General features: G+C 45.4%; 1 protein-coding gene across 4 annotated transcripts in view; it reads right to left on the reverse strand.

Annotated features, from left to right (window-relative positions):
- The window catches only part of LOC138447689 (serine/threonine-protein kinase N1-like), a 1,645,716-nt gene that overhangs the window by 434,426 nt on the left and 1,191,393 nt on the right, over positions 1-19,897 (reverse strand). The gene's annotated exons all lie outside the window — the stretch shown is intronic.

Raw genomic sequence — 19,897 nt, forward strand, 5'->3', positions numbered from 1 at the left:
AAAGCGCGAAAAGCAGAAATAGGTCGAGAGCCATAGCACGAGGACTCCCAACACTTGAACGTACGGTAAAAATCTGAGGATGGCTGCCAGAGGCATGGCTTAGGGAGAGGGCAGTCATTGGCTGGGGGCAGTATGACCCAGAGACCAGTGATTGGTTACTACTAGGAAAGACAGATCAGAAACGAAACTGATACTGATTTTTTCTTTACCGAGGATTCCCAGCCTGACGGGGAATATTCATGAGCATGTGAATCCATGCCAGACCCCATGCTGGAGAACTATCTCTTTGTTCAGGTGAAAGGAGGAAACAACCTTAGGAAGAAAGGCAAGGTGCGTTCTAAGCACCACCATGTCCCGGTAAAATGTTGTGTGGGGCTCTGAAACCACCGGGGGCTGAATTTCGCAGATAAAGCATGCTGATTTAAACCCACCAGTAGGGCCGTCTTAATGGTAACCAGCCTGATGTCCGCAGATGCCATGGGCTCAAAGGGTTTGTGCGCAAATGCGCCCAGCACCACATTAAGGTCCCAGATCGGATGTGGATGTATGACAGGCATATATAAACTGGTTTGACCAGCCAAGTGATTCTTAACCACCGGATTGGAGGATGAAAAGATGTCAACTGATTTCTTGTAGGCCCCTATGACTGCCAGATACGTACGGCAGGTGTCTGCCTGCAGACCTGAATGGGCCAGATGGGCTGAGAAAGACAGAACATCGTCCAACGAGCATGTTAAAGGATCAATCTTCTTTGTTTCTGCCAAGTGATAAAACCTGGTCCACTTGCTCCTGTACCAACTCCTGGTGGAGTCGCTTCCAGCCCCCTCTATGATAGCTAGGTTATCCCGTAACGGATGCAGATGCTTCAGGGTAACCTGTTCAGGAACCAAGCTGCAAGGCCTAACTTCTGCGTAGAGCGGTGAACCACTGTGCCCCAATGCGGGGAGAGTAAGTGGGCTGGGCCCACCGCTACGTGTACCAGGGACTGAAGTTCCGAGAACCAGGGTCTTGCAGGCCACCCTGTCGCTATCAAGATGAGCCGAAGGCTCAGAGACTCCCTGACCCTGCAGATGACCTTGTGAACCAGGGGATTGGGTGGGAAAGGCGTACGCGTCCATGTTGTTCCACAGGATCTGCAAGGTGTCGCCCAACAAGGCCCTGCCCTGTCCCAGCCATGAGGCGAACTGGGGGCATCTCCTGTTAGGACCGGTGGCGATAAGGTCCACCTGAAGGTGGCCCCACCTCCTGAAGATCCGCTAGAGGACTTCTTCGTTCAACTGCCACTCGTAGTTGTCCATTCCCAGCCTGCTGAGCCTAACCGCTTCCAGGTTGGATTCCCCAGGCAGGTGGACCGCTGACAAGTGAATGTTGGTCGACAGTGCCCACTCCCAGATGTAGATCAGTACCAGGTCCCCGCCTCTCGGCAGGCTTTCACCCTGCTTGTTGATGTAATACATGCAGGTGGAGCTGTCTGTTTGGATGCAGACCGATTTGCTGCTGATCATGGGGAGGAAGGCGATGAGAGCAAGCGAGATGGCCATCATCTCGAGCCAGTTGATGTGTTCCAGCTGCTGCTGATGAGACCATACTCCATGGACGCTGTGGTTGTCCAGGGTAGCCCCCTCATCCGTCTAGGGACGGGTCTGTGGTAACGATGATCTGTGGTAATGGCTGCCGGAATATGGAGTAGAGCTGCCACTGCATTCATTAGCCCTGTAAAGTTGCGTCCAAAGGGTAGAACTCCGTATTGAAAGTGAAAACCCATGATCCTGAACCGTAGGAAGGACTGATGGGGTTCTCAAATCGGGACGTGCAGGTAAACATCCTTCAGATCAAGGGAGCACATCCAGTCTCCCCTGCACAAAGTCTCCGCAATGAAGGCTGGGGTAACCATCTTGAACTTTTGGAGGGGAAGGGAAAGGTTCAAGGAAGAAAGGCCAGCCTGGTTCTTTTTGTGTATGGTGAATATCTGGGAATAGAGCCCTGTCTTGCTCTGAAGCTGGAACTTCCTACACCACCTGGCTAGCTACGAGCGAGGAGATTTCTGCCAACAGTGCATCCGTCCCAATCTGTGGGAGTGGAGGGGAGGAAGGGGGAAACAGAGGAATTGGTAGCTGGAAGCCTGTGGACACCACAGAGAGGATCCACAAACCTTGTCCTCCAGGAGTGTACGTGAAGAGCAAGCCTGCCCCCCACTTGTGGATCTGAATAGATCTGTCACAACTTCTTTCGCTCTGAGGCTGGTGCTGAGGAGGGTGAACTGTAAAAAACCCTGGTTAGCAGCCTTGTGCTGCTTGCAGCTGTGTTGGCTTGGATACCTGTCAGGTTGCCTCTCTTGGAAGCCCCTAAAGCCACCAAAGGCCCGATCCTTGTCCGAGCTCCGGTGAGACTGGCTGTAGGTCTTGGGTGTGGATTTTGTTCAAATAGACAAGGATTTGGCTTCTGGGAGCTATTCTTTTTTTCTTGTTGAGTTCGTCATCTGTTGTCGAGTGGAACAAGTCTCCCCTCTGAAATGGCAGGTCGAGGATGCGCTCCTGCACATCTGGGTTTAATTTTGTCGCCTTGAGCCAAGCCGTCATCCTCATGTCGGTGGCGATACAGATGGCTCTGCCCAAGCTTTCAATGTAGGCCACCGTATAACTCCATTATATACTGGGCCACAATTTTTGCCTCCACCAGCCCTGCCTTGAACCTTGCCTGGCTGTGGGCAGGAAACTCTGGAAGGAAGTCTGCAATCTCCCACCACCATTTTTGATTAACAGCAGCCAACATGGCATCAGCGTTGGCTCTTTATTGCCAGAACGACTCCAACAATTTTATCTTCTTCCCCAGGAGTGAAGAAGCGGATGCAGCTGAGGAAGACTGTGGTTTGGAATATAGCGATGCCGCTGCTATAACAGAGGAATGAGGTTGGGGGGTGCACCAGCAATAAGAGGGAATCCCCCATTCGGTCTGCCTATATTTGGCATCCAGGCACTTGGTAATAACTTAGGCCTGATCTTTGCCCTTTGACTTCTATCACCTTAGTTTCCTCCAGTCCAGTGGTGTGGTCGGACCACTACTTGGTATCCTTTTCGATTCCTGCTAAGGTTCCCACCTTCTTGTCTGCCAAACCTGCTATTCATAAACGCAGTTGGTTCAGGGTGTCCAACCCTGAGCCGACTACTGCGTTACAAACTCACTCTGGTCAACCTGAGGACTGCTCTTTATCTGCACTGGAGGCTGCATTTTTGGCCACAGCCGATTTGTTGGCACCTGTTAAACTTTGCAAACAGAAAGATCGCCCACTGGAACCTTGGTTTTTCGGAATAACTAAGCACACAAACTTTTGTGTAGACAGGCGGAGAGAAAGTGGCACCTTAACTACTCTTCTGCAGCCAAGGCTTCTTTCCGCTGCTCTCTCTGCCTATCACAAGGCAATAATTAGTGCCAAGAAGCTATCATAGCCATAAAGTCGAGGTGGCCCTCAAACCCACGGCCCTTTTTTACCATGTTAAATCATTATCTTCTCCTGAGAACAGACGCATGTTGGTCCCGCCCTCACAAGGCTTATGTGACTTTGCGTTTTTCCCAGCGAAGATTTCTGACATTCGAGACCATATAAAGGAGGGCCTGCCTCTGCCGATCGCCGACAAGGTTATGGTGGAGCCCTCTCCTGCTAAAGGGACTTGGTCCTCTTTCCCACGGTTTTCCCACTCTTAAAAAAACCTTCTTTGGATCCCAATATACTGTCCAACTATCTGCCTATCTCCCTCCTTCCCTTCTTGATGAAGATGATGGAACCACTGGTGTCTCCTCTCATTCTGGCTTCTTAGAATCCTCTCAATACTTTGACTCATTCCAGTCTGGGTTCAGGCCTGGGAGAAGCACTGAATCTGTCCTGAATTCAGTGCTGGATGACCTGATGCATCTGGTTGACACAGGGGTGTCGGAGCAGTCCTTTTATTAGATATCTCGGCTGCTTTTCGACACAGTTGATCACCCCATCTTGATCTCCCGTCTCTCTGACGCTGGTCTGTCCGGCCGGGTTCTTGACTGGTTCACAGTCTTCTTGTCCGAGGCTCAGTCTGTTTCTCTCCCTCCCTCACGCTCGGTCCCGGTCTCATTGTCCTGTGGTGTCCATCAGGGATCTGCACTGTTGGCCATCTTGTTCAACGTTTTTATTAGGCCTCTTTTGCTTCTCATCCAGGCCCACGAGTTCCGCTATTGTTCCTATGCGGATGACACCCAGATTCTTGTCCGCCTGGACCTCCCCAAGCCGACACAGCTGCTTGGCTAAGGAATTGTCTCGAGGATTTGGGGGGCATGGATGATGATTAACTGGTTAAAGTTAAATGGTAGCAAGACCAAGGTTCTGGTTGCGAGTACAACATCTCCCCATCTATTCTGGACTACAGATTTCTGGCTGACCAGTCTTGGTCACCTTCTAGTCCCGGTTCAGTCGGTTAGGAATTTGGGGGCTAAAATCTCTGCCTCCCTTGCGTTGCATGACCAGGTGGCTTCGGTGTGCAAGGCTGGTCATTTTAAGCTTCGCATTCTGTGTAAGGTTCTGCCCTTTATTCCTGACGAATGTCAGGCCCACGGTGGTGGCTGTGTTGGTTTTGAGCATTCTCGATTACTGCAATTCCCTGTATTTAGCTCAACCTTGTTATTTGATTAACAGACTCCAGCTACTGCAGAATGCTGCTGCCAGATCCATACTTCGGCCTCCGTTTGGATCCTGTATGTCCCTTCTGCTGAAGAAATTGTATTGGCTCCCTGTTGCTGCTCGGATCTTCTTTAAATCCAAGTGCATTGTGCAACGTGCTTTCTATGGCCTGGGAGCTTGCAGGCAGAATTTGCACACTATGTGCCGACAGGCCTCTTGAGATCCCAATCTGTTATTCGTTTAAAAGTTCCCACGGTACAGACTGTCACGTACAGGAGGCATGGGGGAACCTTCTCGGTGGTGGCCGGGAAAGCCAGGAATGATCTTCCTTTGGCACTACGGGGCACTGCAGATCATTATACCTCCCGCAGACTACTGAAAACGACCTGGAGTCTGAGCGTACATGCCCTTTACCAAGTTCATTTAACATATACATAATATTGTTGGCAGGCTGGGTGGAGTGTGGCTTGACCCATCCCTTTTTAGCTAAGGATTCCTTCTGAAGAGGGATGCCTGTCCTTGTGGGAGGTGCGAGAAACCTGAGGGTATTCCCCCAAGTAGACCTCAGGAAACCCTTACTCAGGTGGCCCGGGGAGTGCTGGTGCTCTTGGATCCCAACCCTGGGGTTGGACGGGCGATGGAGGACCACCTGGGTAAGGGAGCCCGGGGTTATACTCGGGGGAATTGCCACGGGTGAGAAACGGTATTGTATGGGGAAGATGGAGGACGATATACCCGAGGCCTTTGTAGGCTACAATACGTTTACCCACTGTCCTCCAGTTGAATCTATCATACCCAAACCTACCATCCCCTCTGTATGTAATAAATCCCCTAGGATCTCACACCCTGTTGCATTCAGAAACCAAGTCTCTCAGAATCCCTGCTTTCCTGTTCCCTATCCAAATACTCCCAATCCTTCTTCATGTCCCTCTGGTTATTCTGTCCCGAACACCCAGTATACGGCAGTGACAACACACTACCATTCCCACAATCCATCCCTGTTCAGATCACGATAAAAACTCTTGTCATTCTTTTTCATTCCACAACCCCTAGTAAGAGAACTATAATCACATATAACACCTCTTGCTCATCACACCCTGTGGAATATTCTGACAATCTACCACACCCCTTTTCCGACACAAGCACTTTCACACACCGTAGAAAACAGACTAATAAACCCATTTATGGCAAAGTCAGGCAAATGACTTGTAAAGGGATTTCAATCAGGCACACACCCAAGTCTCGGCCAGCATGTAGTGCGCAAATGAAACCCTTATTTATTTATGTCTATAAGTTCAATATTATGAATGATATACCACTCATATCACACCCCTCTCAAAGTAACCCCCTGGTCACACTGAACCAGGAATCAGGCTAGTTTGGAACGGTAAATATATGTTTATTTATTTAGAATTGAAAATCACAATATATTTTTAATAGGTAACAATCACCAATGGGGTGACAGAACACTGAATAATATCTTTAATACACTGGGAATCAGGTAATGAACACAAAAAGAATGCAGCAAAGAAAATAATACTTTTGGGTTGGTTTGGAACAGATAGCACTGTGGTTAGAGGTTCCCCCTGCAACACCCCTCAACCCACCAATGGGCAATTTAAATAGATGTGAGGAAAGAGCAGGTAGTTAGGAAAAATACAGACCAAACAAAAGATCACTCCCACCTTCCCTCCTTAAACACAAAAGAAAAATGGATTTGACTTTTCAACTGTCAGCATTGCTTTGAAACTGGCTAAGCAAAAACAGCAAGAGTTCAAAAATGCTTAAATTATTATAAATCTCTACGGGAGCCGCTTTGAACAGATGCAAGCAAGCAAAAACAATGATTTAATCAAAAGAAAACTATTGGAATATCAAATTCAAAGTGGGAAATAATTTAAACGCAATTCACACATGTAAAACGTTTGCAAAATGTACATTTGCAGCAAACTTTTACTATGCGATTTTTGATAAAAATGAATACACTGTTTCGCAATGGGTTGTGGAGATAGCTAAGGATAGTATGTATCAGTGGGAATTGAAATTTCGTTTCCATCTTTAAAACCAAGGGAGTTATGGGGGTTTTAGTGAGAGGTGTTTTTCGGAAATAAAGACACAAATTTGGACCAGAACTTCAGTTTAAAATCAGAAAATATGGGTTGTGCTTTTACGCAAGACTAGAGCATGCAGACTAGAAAACCAGTTTGGGTCGAAGTAAGCTCTGAGACCGATTCATCACTTCAGTAACAGATCCTCAGCGCCTTCCCCGGTGGAACCAGTCCAAACACTCGAAGTGGGATTTTTGAATGAGAGTTACACGAATAAAAATGACTATGAAAATGACGCTTTAGCAAATAGACAGAATAAGATAGTACTAAAGATTATGACATGTTACTGGTTATGAAAGTAAGGATAGTTAAGAGATTTAAGGTGGGACAAGATAATGCAAAGTATACAATAGTTCTCTAGCTTCCTATTAATACTCGCAATCCACTGGGATTTTAGATTTTAGGCCCGTCAAGATTCTGGTCAATGGATCGGGTCTATCAAGGAAGGACAGCACATCAGGAGCAGGACAGGATCAGCTAGGCCGGTCGCCGGAACTGCACGGGATCTGCCCTTCTTGTTTCTGGATATTTCAGATCAGCAGGATTGAGAGTTCATCAGGCAAGCATTATGGTAGCAAGCCAGATAGTTTCAGGATGCTTCCCCGCACCACAGTGCTCCACTGGGTTGTAAGGATTAGTGGAGGATGAATTGAGGATAGAGGCCTAGCTGAAATGGTTCAGCTACTGCTTGTCCTGGTGATTGGCATATGGATCTGGAAGGATGTTAAAGGCTGGATGTTGAATGCTGGATCAGAGTGCTTCCCTGGAATCAGAAGAGAGAGTGTCTATGTGTTGTCAGCTGTCTCGATTTATCCTTTCCAATGACATCACAAAAACGGGTGCATGGGCCAGCTTAACTAAACTAGCCCCTGTGAACTGGGATTGGATCAGAGCCTCATCTCCGCCTTAAATCCGAGTGATTGGATGAAAGACAGATGTCAAATTTATGGTTTGGTTTTTACAATCCTTAGAATCCTCCCCTAAACACTAGTATCAAAATCGAATTTTGTCCTAAATACATATTTGTACATTTGTAACCTCTATGAAAATCACATACAAGGATTACATATTTTATGGAGTATCTGTTCATCAAAATCCCACAGCTGCGAGACCTTGTTTCGCCTTTCTGCAGCATTTTGTCCATTTCACCATGAAAACATTTTCCAAACTTTCTCCAAATTTCCACAAATATGCGTGTTTCCCATAGAAAAGCGTGAGTTTAACAATTCTAGCCTAAATACAGTTCCCATAAAACCACATATATTGCCATTCTTGTTCAGAATAATCTACACAGTTCAAAATGTAGGGCAGAAAATTAGATTAACAACTCTGCCCTTTTTATATTTTTCACCACTTCTGATAGCGAGTTATAAGTCTCTAAAAATGTTTATCACATATTCTTTGCAGAAAATGGTCAGCCTTTGTCTGTCTCTGGAGGCAAGGACAGCCCCCACCTTTGGGATTTCCTTCTGCAAGCCTAGTTTATGACCTTTTCACACATCCATTACCTGACCTGGAGGATCTGCCATTGTTCAGTCCTTGGTAGCAGACAAAAGTCTGGCCTACCCCACAATTATGTGTCAGTGAGCATCTGCTGAGAGGAATGCCTTCCCCTTAGGTGGAAACCTGTTTTTCAACCTCTTGCAGGTCCAGCCAGCTTAAGTTAATTTCTTAATTTCTTGATTTAAAATCCAGCATAAAACAAACGTGGCATCAGATGACATAGACCAATTACATTCTTAGATTTAAACCTGTGGGATCAAAACAACTGAGATCAGTGTTCCTTTCAGCAACAGTCCTTTTATATTTGCTAATCCGGCAGATCTTTCGTTTTAGACAACTTTAAAGTTTAATCAGGAGAGCCCATTTGACAGGGGCTGTCACTCAGATCAGGTAGCCCAGTGTGGCTGCACACAGATTTTTGACAGGAATTGTCATTCACAGGCAATCCAGTTTTGCTGAGAAAATGTTTTGCTCTTAACATTTCAGGACTTTGTAAATTCACAGTACTTCATTAGATTAAATGAATTTTAGCGCCAAGCAAGATTGAGTGTTGGAAAGTGTTATGTACAGGCATTTTGAAGTTTCAGCAGCAAGGTAAATGTCATTTACAGGCAAATTGTGGAGTTTCACTTGCAAAGCGGTGCTGCTCCCTCTGCACTCTATGTTTACTTGCCATGGAGCCCACTGGCACTTTTTCTGCATCGTGTGCTCTGTTCCACCACACATGCACCATGGATGGCAGGTTGTGCAGCCATCTTTTTGTGTGTTGAAAAACGTGGTTTTGTCACACACAAGGGTTTTGCCGCCATGCTGCCGTTAATCGCACCATAGATAGAGTGAGGGCGCATAGTATAGCAGAGTGGGTTAATACATCCCGCAGACTTTGACCACACACACACACACCTGACAACCGTTTCCTCTCCCCACAGGGATAAAGGGTGGAGCAAGAGAGCACAGTACAAGCAAGGCAAACCGCACAATGCTATCCAAGCATCATCATGTTCAAGAGGAGGAGAAAGGCGGTGAATATCGATTTACATTTTTATTTTTCAATTCATATCATACAGATGTGACAAGCATCATTAATCATCCAAATTATCACAATAACACAAACCTAAATGGATCTGGCATATAACCAACCCTGAAAATCAACTATTAAATCCATAAGTAAAAGAATTCATAAAGAGAGTAGAACAGAATAGAATGAAGAAAGGAAGATAGAAATAAAAAAAGACAGTGAACCATAGAGCAATTTTATCAGTCAACATTACCAACAATTATAAAATCAATAAATAGAAATCCTCAAACTTAGAATATAATTGACATAGCAATAGCATGAATCATTTTCAGAGACACTACAGCCTTAATAAGGGTTTGAAATTATCCGTAGACCTCAAGGAAGCTATTCCAAATGTTCCTGAATTTCTGAATTTCATCCGCATTCTTGTATATGGCTTTCTCGTAGGTTGAAATTCCTCTACCCATTCGTCAAAGTTAAAGGAGTTGAATGACTTCCAAGATCTCAATATCATCCTCTTAGCAACCATACTGGCACGGAGTAGGCAAGTCACCTGCCCAAAGTCATCCATCATTGATACAGCCCCTAGAATTAGTAAAGTGGCTGAGAGGGGGATGGTACAGCTCAAAACCAGCCCCAACCTCTCTCATACATTCTCCCAGAACTTACTCGTCTTGGGACAAAACCAAATCAGATGACTGAGGGATCCTTGTGCACCCTTGCATTTCCAGCAGAGTTCATTGTCCATGAATTGCCTCTTAAATAACCTAACATGTGTCCAGTAGGATCTGAAGAGCAATTTTGTTTGTGATGGCCTAAGACTCCAATCCAGACTTACCAGCCGGGTATTCTCACAGCAACGCTGCCAAAAGATATGGTCAATGTCTTCTCCCAGCTCTTCCGCCCAAATTGCTGGTAGCCTTGGATCTGCTTTCCAAAATGCTTTTAAGAATCCATACATTGTAGCAGCCGGATGCGAAGTGCTCCCACATGTCTGTAGTGCAGACCAGGCAATATTCTGGCTCGGCAAATCAGGCCCACCAAGGCAAGCAGTAACAATAGCCTTCAATTTCCTCTACTCAGCAAATGAACAGTCAGTCATGTTATGAGTTTAACTCAGCTGTGTGTAAGGGATCCGGGTGGAGAATGAAAGATGGTACTCAATGAAGTTCGGTAAATTCATCCCTCCTTTCTTCAATGGGAGTTTCCAGATTGCAAGCCTTGGAGGCTTTCCATTCCAGATAAACTTTTGCATACGTTTATCTATTTCTCTGAAAAGATTGTCTGGAATCCTGATTGGCAACATGGATAGAAGATAGTTTACTCGAGGCACCAGGTTCATCTTTATACAGTTAATTTCCCCACATTTGGACAGATGTAAGAGTCCCCACCTCTCCAGATCAGAACTCAATTTCGGGAGGAGCATTTCAAAATGAATCGCTGGCAGTTTCACCCCCTCTGCACCAATCCAAATGCCTAAGTATTTGATTGTATCACTGCATCATTTGAATTGGGAACGTGCACATGCATTATGTTGACACAGACTATTGAGTGGTAAAATTTCGGACTTACCTCAGTTAATTTTACAGCCTGAGACAGTTGAGAATTGCTGAATGTCATGCATCGTGTGGGATACACCACTAACAGGATCTTGGAAGGCGACCAATAGATCGTCAGCATACAACCAGAGCAAATGTTCACGATCAATACCAATTATTGGCTTAAGATTGACATCCGCTCTCAAACACAATGCCAACGGTTCCATAGTTAGGATGAACAACAATGGAGAGAGAGGACAACCCTGCCTTGTGCCTCTGTGTAATATAAAATTGTCAGAAATGAGGCAATTCGTAAGCACACTAGCGGATGGATATCTGTACAGTAGCTGTGCCCATTGTTGAAAGTTACGACCAAATTTCATCCTCTTCAGGCAAGAGAACAAGAAGGCCCACTCCACATGATCAAATGACTTCTCGGTGTCCAATGAATGATGGCAGTGGCTATTTGTTGTCTATGTCCTTTTTCAATTGACAGTAATAGGTGTTGCATATTATCAGCAACCGCCCTACCTGCAACAAATCCTACCCGATTTTCGTGTATTTGAGTTGTAATTTCAGATTCCAAACTTATTGCCAACATTTTTGCTAGAATTTTGCAATCACAATTAATCAGGCTAATCGGCTTGTAGTTTTCACATCGTGTGGGGGACTTGTTCTTTTTCTTTAGAACAGTAAATAATGCATGCTGCATCGTTTCTGGTAACGATCCTGAATCAAAAGTGTCTTTATCAATATGACCATGCTGATTGATCATCTGAGAGTTGAGGTATGTTATAAGAATTAAAATAAGTTTCAATCTCCATCTCATCACAACTCAGATCAGATTCATAAAGCTTTGCATAAAAATCACGAAACAATCTGTTTATTTCTTTCTGCTGAGTCTCCATAGCACTGTTTTGATTCTCAATAGCAGAAATGAAGCGTTCACTCTCTGCCACCTTCAATCTGTATGCCAACAATTTCCCAGCTTTTTCTCCATTTTCCAAATAATGTATCTTTTGTCTGAAAAGGGAATAGTCCACTTGGCTTAATATTATTTTATTCAATTCATACTTTGCTCTCCTCAGATCATTCTTAGTCCCTTCATCTCTGCTAATTGCAAATCATTTGTCAAGTCTCTTTGCCTCTATGGAGAGTCTCTGGATTTCTTTTGCCTTTGCCTTTCCTATTAATCAGAACACCTCGGACAAAGCATTTCAGTGCCTCCCATGCAGAAGACATTTTGACATCATCAGTCGTGTTTATCTGGCTAAAGTTCTCAATGTCATCTTTGATCTCATCTCCGATTTGTTAGTTGTCAAGAATGTGTGAATTCATCCTCCATCTTGGCGATGTTGTATGTTGTAGTGAGAGGCTTAAAGACACAGGAGCGTGATCCGACAGGGCAATGAGCCCAATTTTAGAGTCATAACAACTTGAGGTCACTTGTCCAGAGGTTAAGATAAAGTCAATGTGGGAATATCTATCATGACATTGAGAACGAAAAGTATAGTCCCTTTCACATGGGTGTTCCAATCGCCAAATATCGGCCATGCTGAACTCCCTCATTAGATCTTCCAACAACCTTTTGCTTTTTTTTTAGACTTCTTGTGCATTCCCCATTTGAATGACTCAGTGCAGTATCCAGCACCAGGTTGAAATCAACAGCCAATACAATTGAATACACATTGCAGCTTTGAAGCAGTGCAGCCAGCTCATGAAAGAAAATTGGGTCATCCAAATTTGGTACATACACATTACACAAAAGTATTTTTGAATCCTGGACTGTAAGACACAGTTTTAAGTCCATTCACTTTCCAGGAGATGATTTACAGATTTAGTATTCATATTAACAAACCTGTTGTGTTTCTCAAAATATATTTTCTGGTTACTCAAGAATAGTAAAAGAAGTAGAAGCAGCAGAGAGAGTAAAAGAAAAGGTGGTGGCCCATGTCCCGACAGGACAAAAGGCAACCAGAAGAACCAGATGTAGGTTACAAATAGATGAGACACTGTAAAGATATATCAACATGTTTGCAATTTTGAAAAGTGTCCCAAAGAAACACTTGAGTAGAAAAACAAACCTAGATCTCCCACCCCCACCCTGAAAGTTTATAATGTCACCGACAAGCGAATCTTGCCTCTCAAAACCAAAAAGTTTTCATAGCACTTAATAAACAATTGGCCAACTGTGTTTGATACCATCCCACACTCAAGCAATTAAATGAACAATAAGGATACACTATTAGGGCCAAGTAAATAAACATACAATATAAAGGCAACGCCCATTTACTCAAAATGCGCTCAGACATCTGTAACCTGTATCGTAAGAGCAGATTTGACCATTCTGAGAACAGTAGACATCCATCACCATATTAAAAGCTTAAACCTTATTTGATTTTATGCACTTAAAATGACCCCTGCAATCTGCGTTTATGAGCGCAATAAACAAACTTGCATATTGCTAATACCCCTTAGAAAGGTTTTGCAACCATGTTTAGCGTTACTGTAGCAGCCATGCAGCATACTGAGCAATGGCAGTATTCATAAACATTGCCTGTTTACCATCAAAACTCAACCTCAAACAGCTTACCAAATCAGAAGTTGTAATAACATCACTTTGCAATAACATTATCACGTGTAGAAGTTTATTTTTAGAAATAGTGAAATGATTCTCAACAGCTAATCCTCAATCCAGAACACACTATTGAACTGGTTTAATAGTCAGCACCTACTTTAAACTATTTTACTGTATCATAAAGTTTGAGCGTGCCAAGCCTTTAACGGGTAATCTCAAGCATATTTTAGTTTCATCAGCCCAAAGGTATTCCCTAGTTGCAAGCATACCATGGCGTTTGAACCGTGTTGCACATTTTATAGATCTGTTTTGAATTAGCACATCCATGCATACATGTACTGGAAATAAACATTCATAAGTGCACACAGAGACAAAACACACCTACGTTTACAGCCAACCATTCCTCCAAGTCTAACCGTAGCTCTAAGACCAGATTAAACTCATGCCCATTGTCATATGGCATCCAATTACAGAGTACGCGTCCGCTGCTGGCTCGATGCTGTCAATCTGCAGAAATATGCCCGGGAACCGAGCCAACCACCAACGCACCCGAACCCTACACCGATGCCCCGTCCCAATCAATGCCCGCAGCCGGAAACGGTTGCAGCGCAAACCACCGGGCCCTCCGAGAACCAACAATGTGCGCCACGATCGCCCCCAGCCGCAAACACCAACCGGGACAAAACACCAATCCGGGGTACAGAGCCCAAACGCAAACACGCCAGCAGCCAGCCCAACCCCCAAACACACCTCCACAGACCAACAGCATCATCCCTCAACTTTCCTCGTCTTGTACAGAAGCCATGATGGCTACAACAAACATTCTAAAACCATTAACATTCACTTATCACGAACGGAGTATATTGGAAGCAATGAGTCAAAATGAATACACAAACCTCGAAGATTCAACGTAAATCACGTAGAAGTGTAATGAAGTAAACACGTCTACATGCGTATGTCCAGTGCCCTCACTCTAAAATATCTGCATATCATGCTCAAACTACACAGTACACAGAATCTTGACAAGACTGAAAATAAATATTCAAATGTGCGCGCACCATGTCAGTTTAATGGCACACAAAGCAAAGTAAGCATCTAATAAATAAATATAAAGCAAAATCAGCAGAAATTAGTTTCAATTATTATAACTGAGGTTTCAAAAACATGAACACAACAATTAGGATTAAAAGTAAATGTTTGGGATAAATACTATGGTGAAGGTTTCTTGGATGGAAGGTGTCTGAGCCAAAAACACGCTTGCTCAGGGTTGTCAGTCACTTTCACTCCATCTGGTAAAAACAGCTTAAAAACTGCAGGTTTCATCAAAGCAGTTTTAAGACCATGCTCCCTAGCCAAGCGCTTGGCTTCATTAAATGCCTTCCTTTTAATTGCGACTTCCTTTGGGAAATCAGGGTAAATATGGAATTGGTTTCCTTGCCATGTCAGGGAGTCCTGCTGCCTTGCAATGCCAAACACTTTCTCCTTCACTGAGGTTCATACAAATTTGATAATTATTTGTCTTGGCTTCCATTCTTGTTTGCCAGCTCTAAAAAATATATCCAGATCATTTAGTTGAACATCACTACCAGGTAGACTTTCTTGTAGCACATCAATCACCAAAGCAGACAGATGTTGATCCGGGTTCTCAGGAATGCCAATCAGGCAAACATTGTTACTCCTAGCCTGTATTCCAAATTCATATTAGTTAATTGCATCCTAGACATATTTTCATGTAATTCCCGATAAGCTCTGTAACTTCCAGAGGCTTCCCTTTCAAGTCCAGATGTCCTGCTTTCAACGTCCACCATACGAGTCTCAAGGCTACAGACTTTCTCAGACAAGTCATTCAGAGTAGCTTTAACTTCACACATGTCACTGGCCACTGGCTTCAATAGCTTAAAAATGTCAGCACTGCTAGGTATATCATCCTCAGGTTCCTCACTGATCTGTTTAGGTTTCTTGGAAAGAGGATTGTCCACTGCCTCAGTTTTCTTCTTGGTTGAGATTGTCAGCTAGGTATCAGATGGTTACCAGGGTGGAGGACAGGAGCTGCTTCCTTAAACTGCTTCTCCTTCAGAGGCTATTCTAGAATCCCCAGGCGGTGAATATCAAGAGGCTGACAAGGAGAGACCTGGCCTTGCCCTTTACAACATAGACCCGCGAAACCTCTGCAGAGGCAATCGTAAGAGCGAGGACAATACCCCAAGTTTGCTGCAACGGATGTGAACAGTACACAGAGCGTGTCGACGCCGATAAGCAGGATCGAGGGAAACTCCTGCTACCATGATACCGGCCTTGACTCCAGTTACGAGGAAAGCCAAGCGGTTCATTGCAGCCGGTGATTCGAGGGTAGAGCCTATAAGGGCTGTGGTGAATGAAAGTCGCAAAGTGGCAAATTGAAAGAACTGTAAAAGTGTAAAAGACCAGCTGCAGAGGGAACCTGCACCATGTGGGTGCCAACTCGAGACACTCTGGTCGATCCCAGTCTGAGTAAAACTACAGATCCCAGAAGGCCGTATACGAGCCACCAAGTTAGGTCAAAGTAGTCATACAGGAGATCAAGCAGAAGAGGGGGAAGACGGGGTGAACAGTCCTCACCCTAGGCAAAACAAGAAAGCCAACTTTGTTTGAACTTTATTTTGGAACCGGACATGCCCTTGAAAGTGAGAGAACATAGCTATCCGGGATCCTGATATCATTAAGGAACGTTCAAGGGAAATGCACCCAGAAGAGGGGAATCCCGGGGTGAAAGTAGTCGCCCAAAGCTCATGGAAGAATGTCAGACTCCGGTTCCACCTCCCCTTGCTCCTCACCTGATTCTTTCGAGGAGGACACTTGGAAGGGAAACTTGGTCCTTGGTAGCTTCTTTTTCTTACTGGATGTCTTGTCCTTGGAGATCCGGACCTTCTTCTCGTGTAGATAAGGTCTATCCCCTCCGGAGGCCACTGTGACAGCTGACGGAAACTGTCTTGGATGCCTCCAGGGGGGCCAGCCTCACAACCAGGGAAAAAGCCAAAGGCAGCAAAAACCCTGGAGATCTTGATTGGAGGAGACGAGGTGGACAGCCTTGAGAACCCAGGCAGGTAGTAGTAAACACTTTTTCAATAGTTCAACGGCTCGAAGTTGGCACTGAAAGTGGTTGATGTTGTAGAAGGGTGTTGGTATTGGAAATCCGAAGGAAACACCCTGATAAACATAGGGATCTGTAAGTACAGACAGTCTCTTAGTGGACACGAACAGGATATTAGAGAAAAGACTCTGAATGAAAGAAAAGGAAGAGATGCTGCAAGGAAAAAATAGGAATAACTAGATCTATAACCGAAGAAAGAAATTAGCTAGTTGCACCCTGGTGGAATAGAGAAAGGCCAGATACTGTGTTGCAGAGATAATAGCCTTTGAGTGAAAGAACCAAGGTGCCGCGTTCCGACTGCCGGCGGAGCCGAAAGGCAGCCCGGAACGCGGACAGCAGATGAGGCGAGTAGTTTGAAGCCACGCATCGAAGAAGGCTGCTGGAGGAACGAATGAAATGGCAGATTGCCGAGCACAAAGAGCATGATGGCGCTGCTTACGGACAGAAGATTGTAAGCAGGAAGCAGAGATGGCCAGACGCCGACACAGGTAAGACGCAGAAGGTAAGAGCGAACTGTGAAAACCCAAAGGCGGAAGTAAAAGTAACGAAAGTACAGAGAAAGCCGGGAGGCAGCCCTAACGCGGAAAGACAAAGAGAGGAAGCGGCAGTCCAAAACGGACATAGAATGCAATAACCCAGACGGTTACGAAGGCGGCTAAAAGCCAGAAGCAGGAACGAACACACAGAGTAACGGAGCGTTAGTGTTAAGCACACAGATACAACGCAGAGAAATTGGGGGCGGAGTCAGCATTTATAGTGGAGGCAGCCATATTGGATGAGGACCAGAGCGTAGCCAAACGCTGCTAATACCTCCATCGGTCCCATAATTTCCACCCGTGATTCCTGACAAAGAGAGACTTATTTGTTTTGTTATTTGAATACGCCAGTTCCTCGAAGGCAAGAGACTTTCAAGTGAAACAAGACTTGCCCATCGATGGCCCTGATAGCTGGAATGGTACTGTCATCTCGTGCTGGGGAAGCATGAGTCAGTGCTGTGCTCCAAGATACCACCTTACCCCGTGCTCAAAACGTGGGGAAGTGAGATCCAAGCTACTACATCTTGACATATTATTTGTGAACACATCTTTCTTTTCTTGAAAACCATCCCACGCCCTTTCTGTATTAGTTATAAGGTTTGGCAATAGGTTTCTTAGTATAGATCATTTTTTATTTCATACAACGCCACTAGGACTGGCTTATTTCTAAATTGATGGTCAAGGCTTGCTCCGATCTTCAATTTAGGTTTACATTAGGCATTTTTCCAACCTGGATACAGTTTAATAAACACCCTTGAACTGTGATCACTTGTGTCTGTCTTTACTGTAGCCACCATGCGTTCCTTACAGAGGACGAAGTGTAAGTACTTCGGCCAAGACTCTCGCCTCGGGTTGCTCTGCCTGTGGCTGCGGTATGCCTAGATACTCTGCCAGACCCACCAGCCTCTCATGGAATGCTTTAGCTGACGACGGTGTGTCCGGATCTTTCTCCTCATCCGTGTCCGCTGCTGTGTCCTGTAGATCTGTGGGTGCATGGAAGAGTGCTAGGCGCGGGCAGTTTTGGCGCGCTGACTGTCAGTGCCGGGGGCTGCTGAGGGGGCTGAGCCGCCGTGACTGGAGCGGGCGTGTGAGCCAGGGGCTGAGCTGGACCCAAGGCCTGGATAACAATTTGCGCCCGAGGGTGTAGGAGCACCTGAGGGCATAGGGGCTGGGCCCTGCGGCTGCGGTGTCCTTGTTGGTACCTGTCTCACCAAACTGGGGGATGCGTACCTCCCCTGCGAAGTGGAGGGATAAGACATGGACCGGGTAACAGAAGTTGCCCAATCTCATCTGGAAGTGCGCTCCCCTGCCTGATCTCCATGTGGATAAGATGCCGGGTGAGCCACCATTTTGTCTGGCCCAGCGGCTATTTTGTCCTGCTCTGCGCCAGGTGCCTGAGGCATGCTGCTTGCTGAGCTGGGTCCAGCCTCCACCTGCACATTGAATAGAGAAGGCTGGGACCTGCCCAGCACCTCAGGTCGGGATCTGGGAGGTGGAGTGCCCTCACCCATGGGGCCTGTAGTGCGCGTGCAGGTGCCCCCTCGTCCATAGGTCCGGTACTAGGGCGAAGCCCTATGGGTCGAGGCCTGGTAATAGAGCCTTGCAACCCCTCAGCAGTGCAACCGGTAGAATCTTGCGACCTATCGGCCCGGGTGCCCGTAGCTGGAGTAGCCTCTGTGGTCCCATTGCTGGTTTTAGGACCTGGGAAGTCCTCCCGCTTGGGCGATTGTCGGGGAAGGAGTCGCCCCGACGGGGTGCAGAGGAGAACAGAGCACCTACCTTGGGGCCTGGTCTTCCCACCTCACGCATGCTTTGAAATCCTCTGGAGGTGATCTTTCAAAGAACTCCCTCCACCTGGCCAACCGATTCTTCAGAGCGCGCGGGGTCAAGGCATCACACGTGTATCAGCAGTCCCAGCCATGGTCTGGGTCAAGGCACCGGAGGAAAAGTGCATGAGGGTTGGACGTAGGGAAACCCGCTGTCGTGAAAAAGGTTCAGTTTCTTCCCGTTCCTAGTGAGGGACGGCCATACAGTATGGAGGAAAGGGGAGGGCACGTAGGAGTAAGATGGAAATGTAATTTGCCCTTTCCATAGCATTAATAGCTTTTATGAAGGTCATTTTATTTTATTCTGGTGGACCCTACTTACCCTCTGAATGATGAGCTATGACACATTGAGGTTTTTTTAGATGCAAATAGCTGCATATCATCAAATATTTTATGTGCGATTAAGTTTCTAATCTTTATGTTTTTGATTTTCGCTTTCCTTTTTAACCACTGTATTACGGTTATTTGAAGATGTGATTTTCGAGATGCGTCGTTAATAAGTGACTATTTACTGTTTAGTGGTTCATTTTCTAGAAGGATAAAGGTTTGTATTTCAACCAAAAATACAAATTTAAAAAAAATATAGCATCTCAAGACGACTCTCTACTACCTGTTGCAACCTGTTGTAATCTCTATTAAGCACTCACTCAAACAGTGAATACTTAAAAAAAAAATGATAGCACTGGGCTAAACAGGAAAAGGTAATAAAAGAGAATATGTACATTCTCACACACTGCCACAGTAACCAGCATAAGTGATTTGTGGTCGCACAAATGCGAACCACCGATTGCATTATAGTGTCCTTTGCACTAAACCAAATTATATCAGCACACCAACTGCAGCATAAGCCTGAGGTTTTCTCAGAGCCATAATAACCAGCATGTTTGTTCCGACATATTCCAGCTTCCTAAGTGTCTTAGCAACCATCTGCAAACATATCCTTTGAGTATTCAAAAAAGACACAGTAGCGTCCAGATATCCAAGCATACTCAGCCCACACACATACACCTAG

The sequence above is a fragment of the Ambystoma mexicanum genome, chromosome 3q, assembly GCF_040938575.1.
Source record: "Ambystoma mexicanum isolate Mex_15411 chromosome 3q, UKY_AmexF1_1, whole genome shotgun sequence".
Taxonomy (NCBI): Eukaryota; Metazoa; Chordata; class Amphibia; order Caudata; family Ambystomatidae; genus Ambystoma; species Ambystoma mexicanum.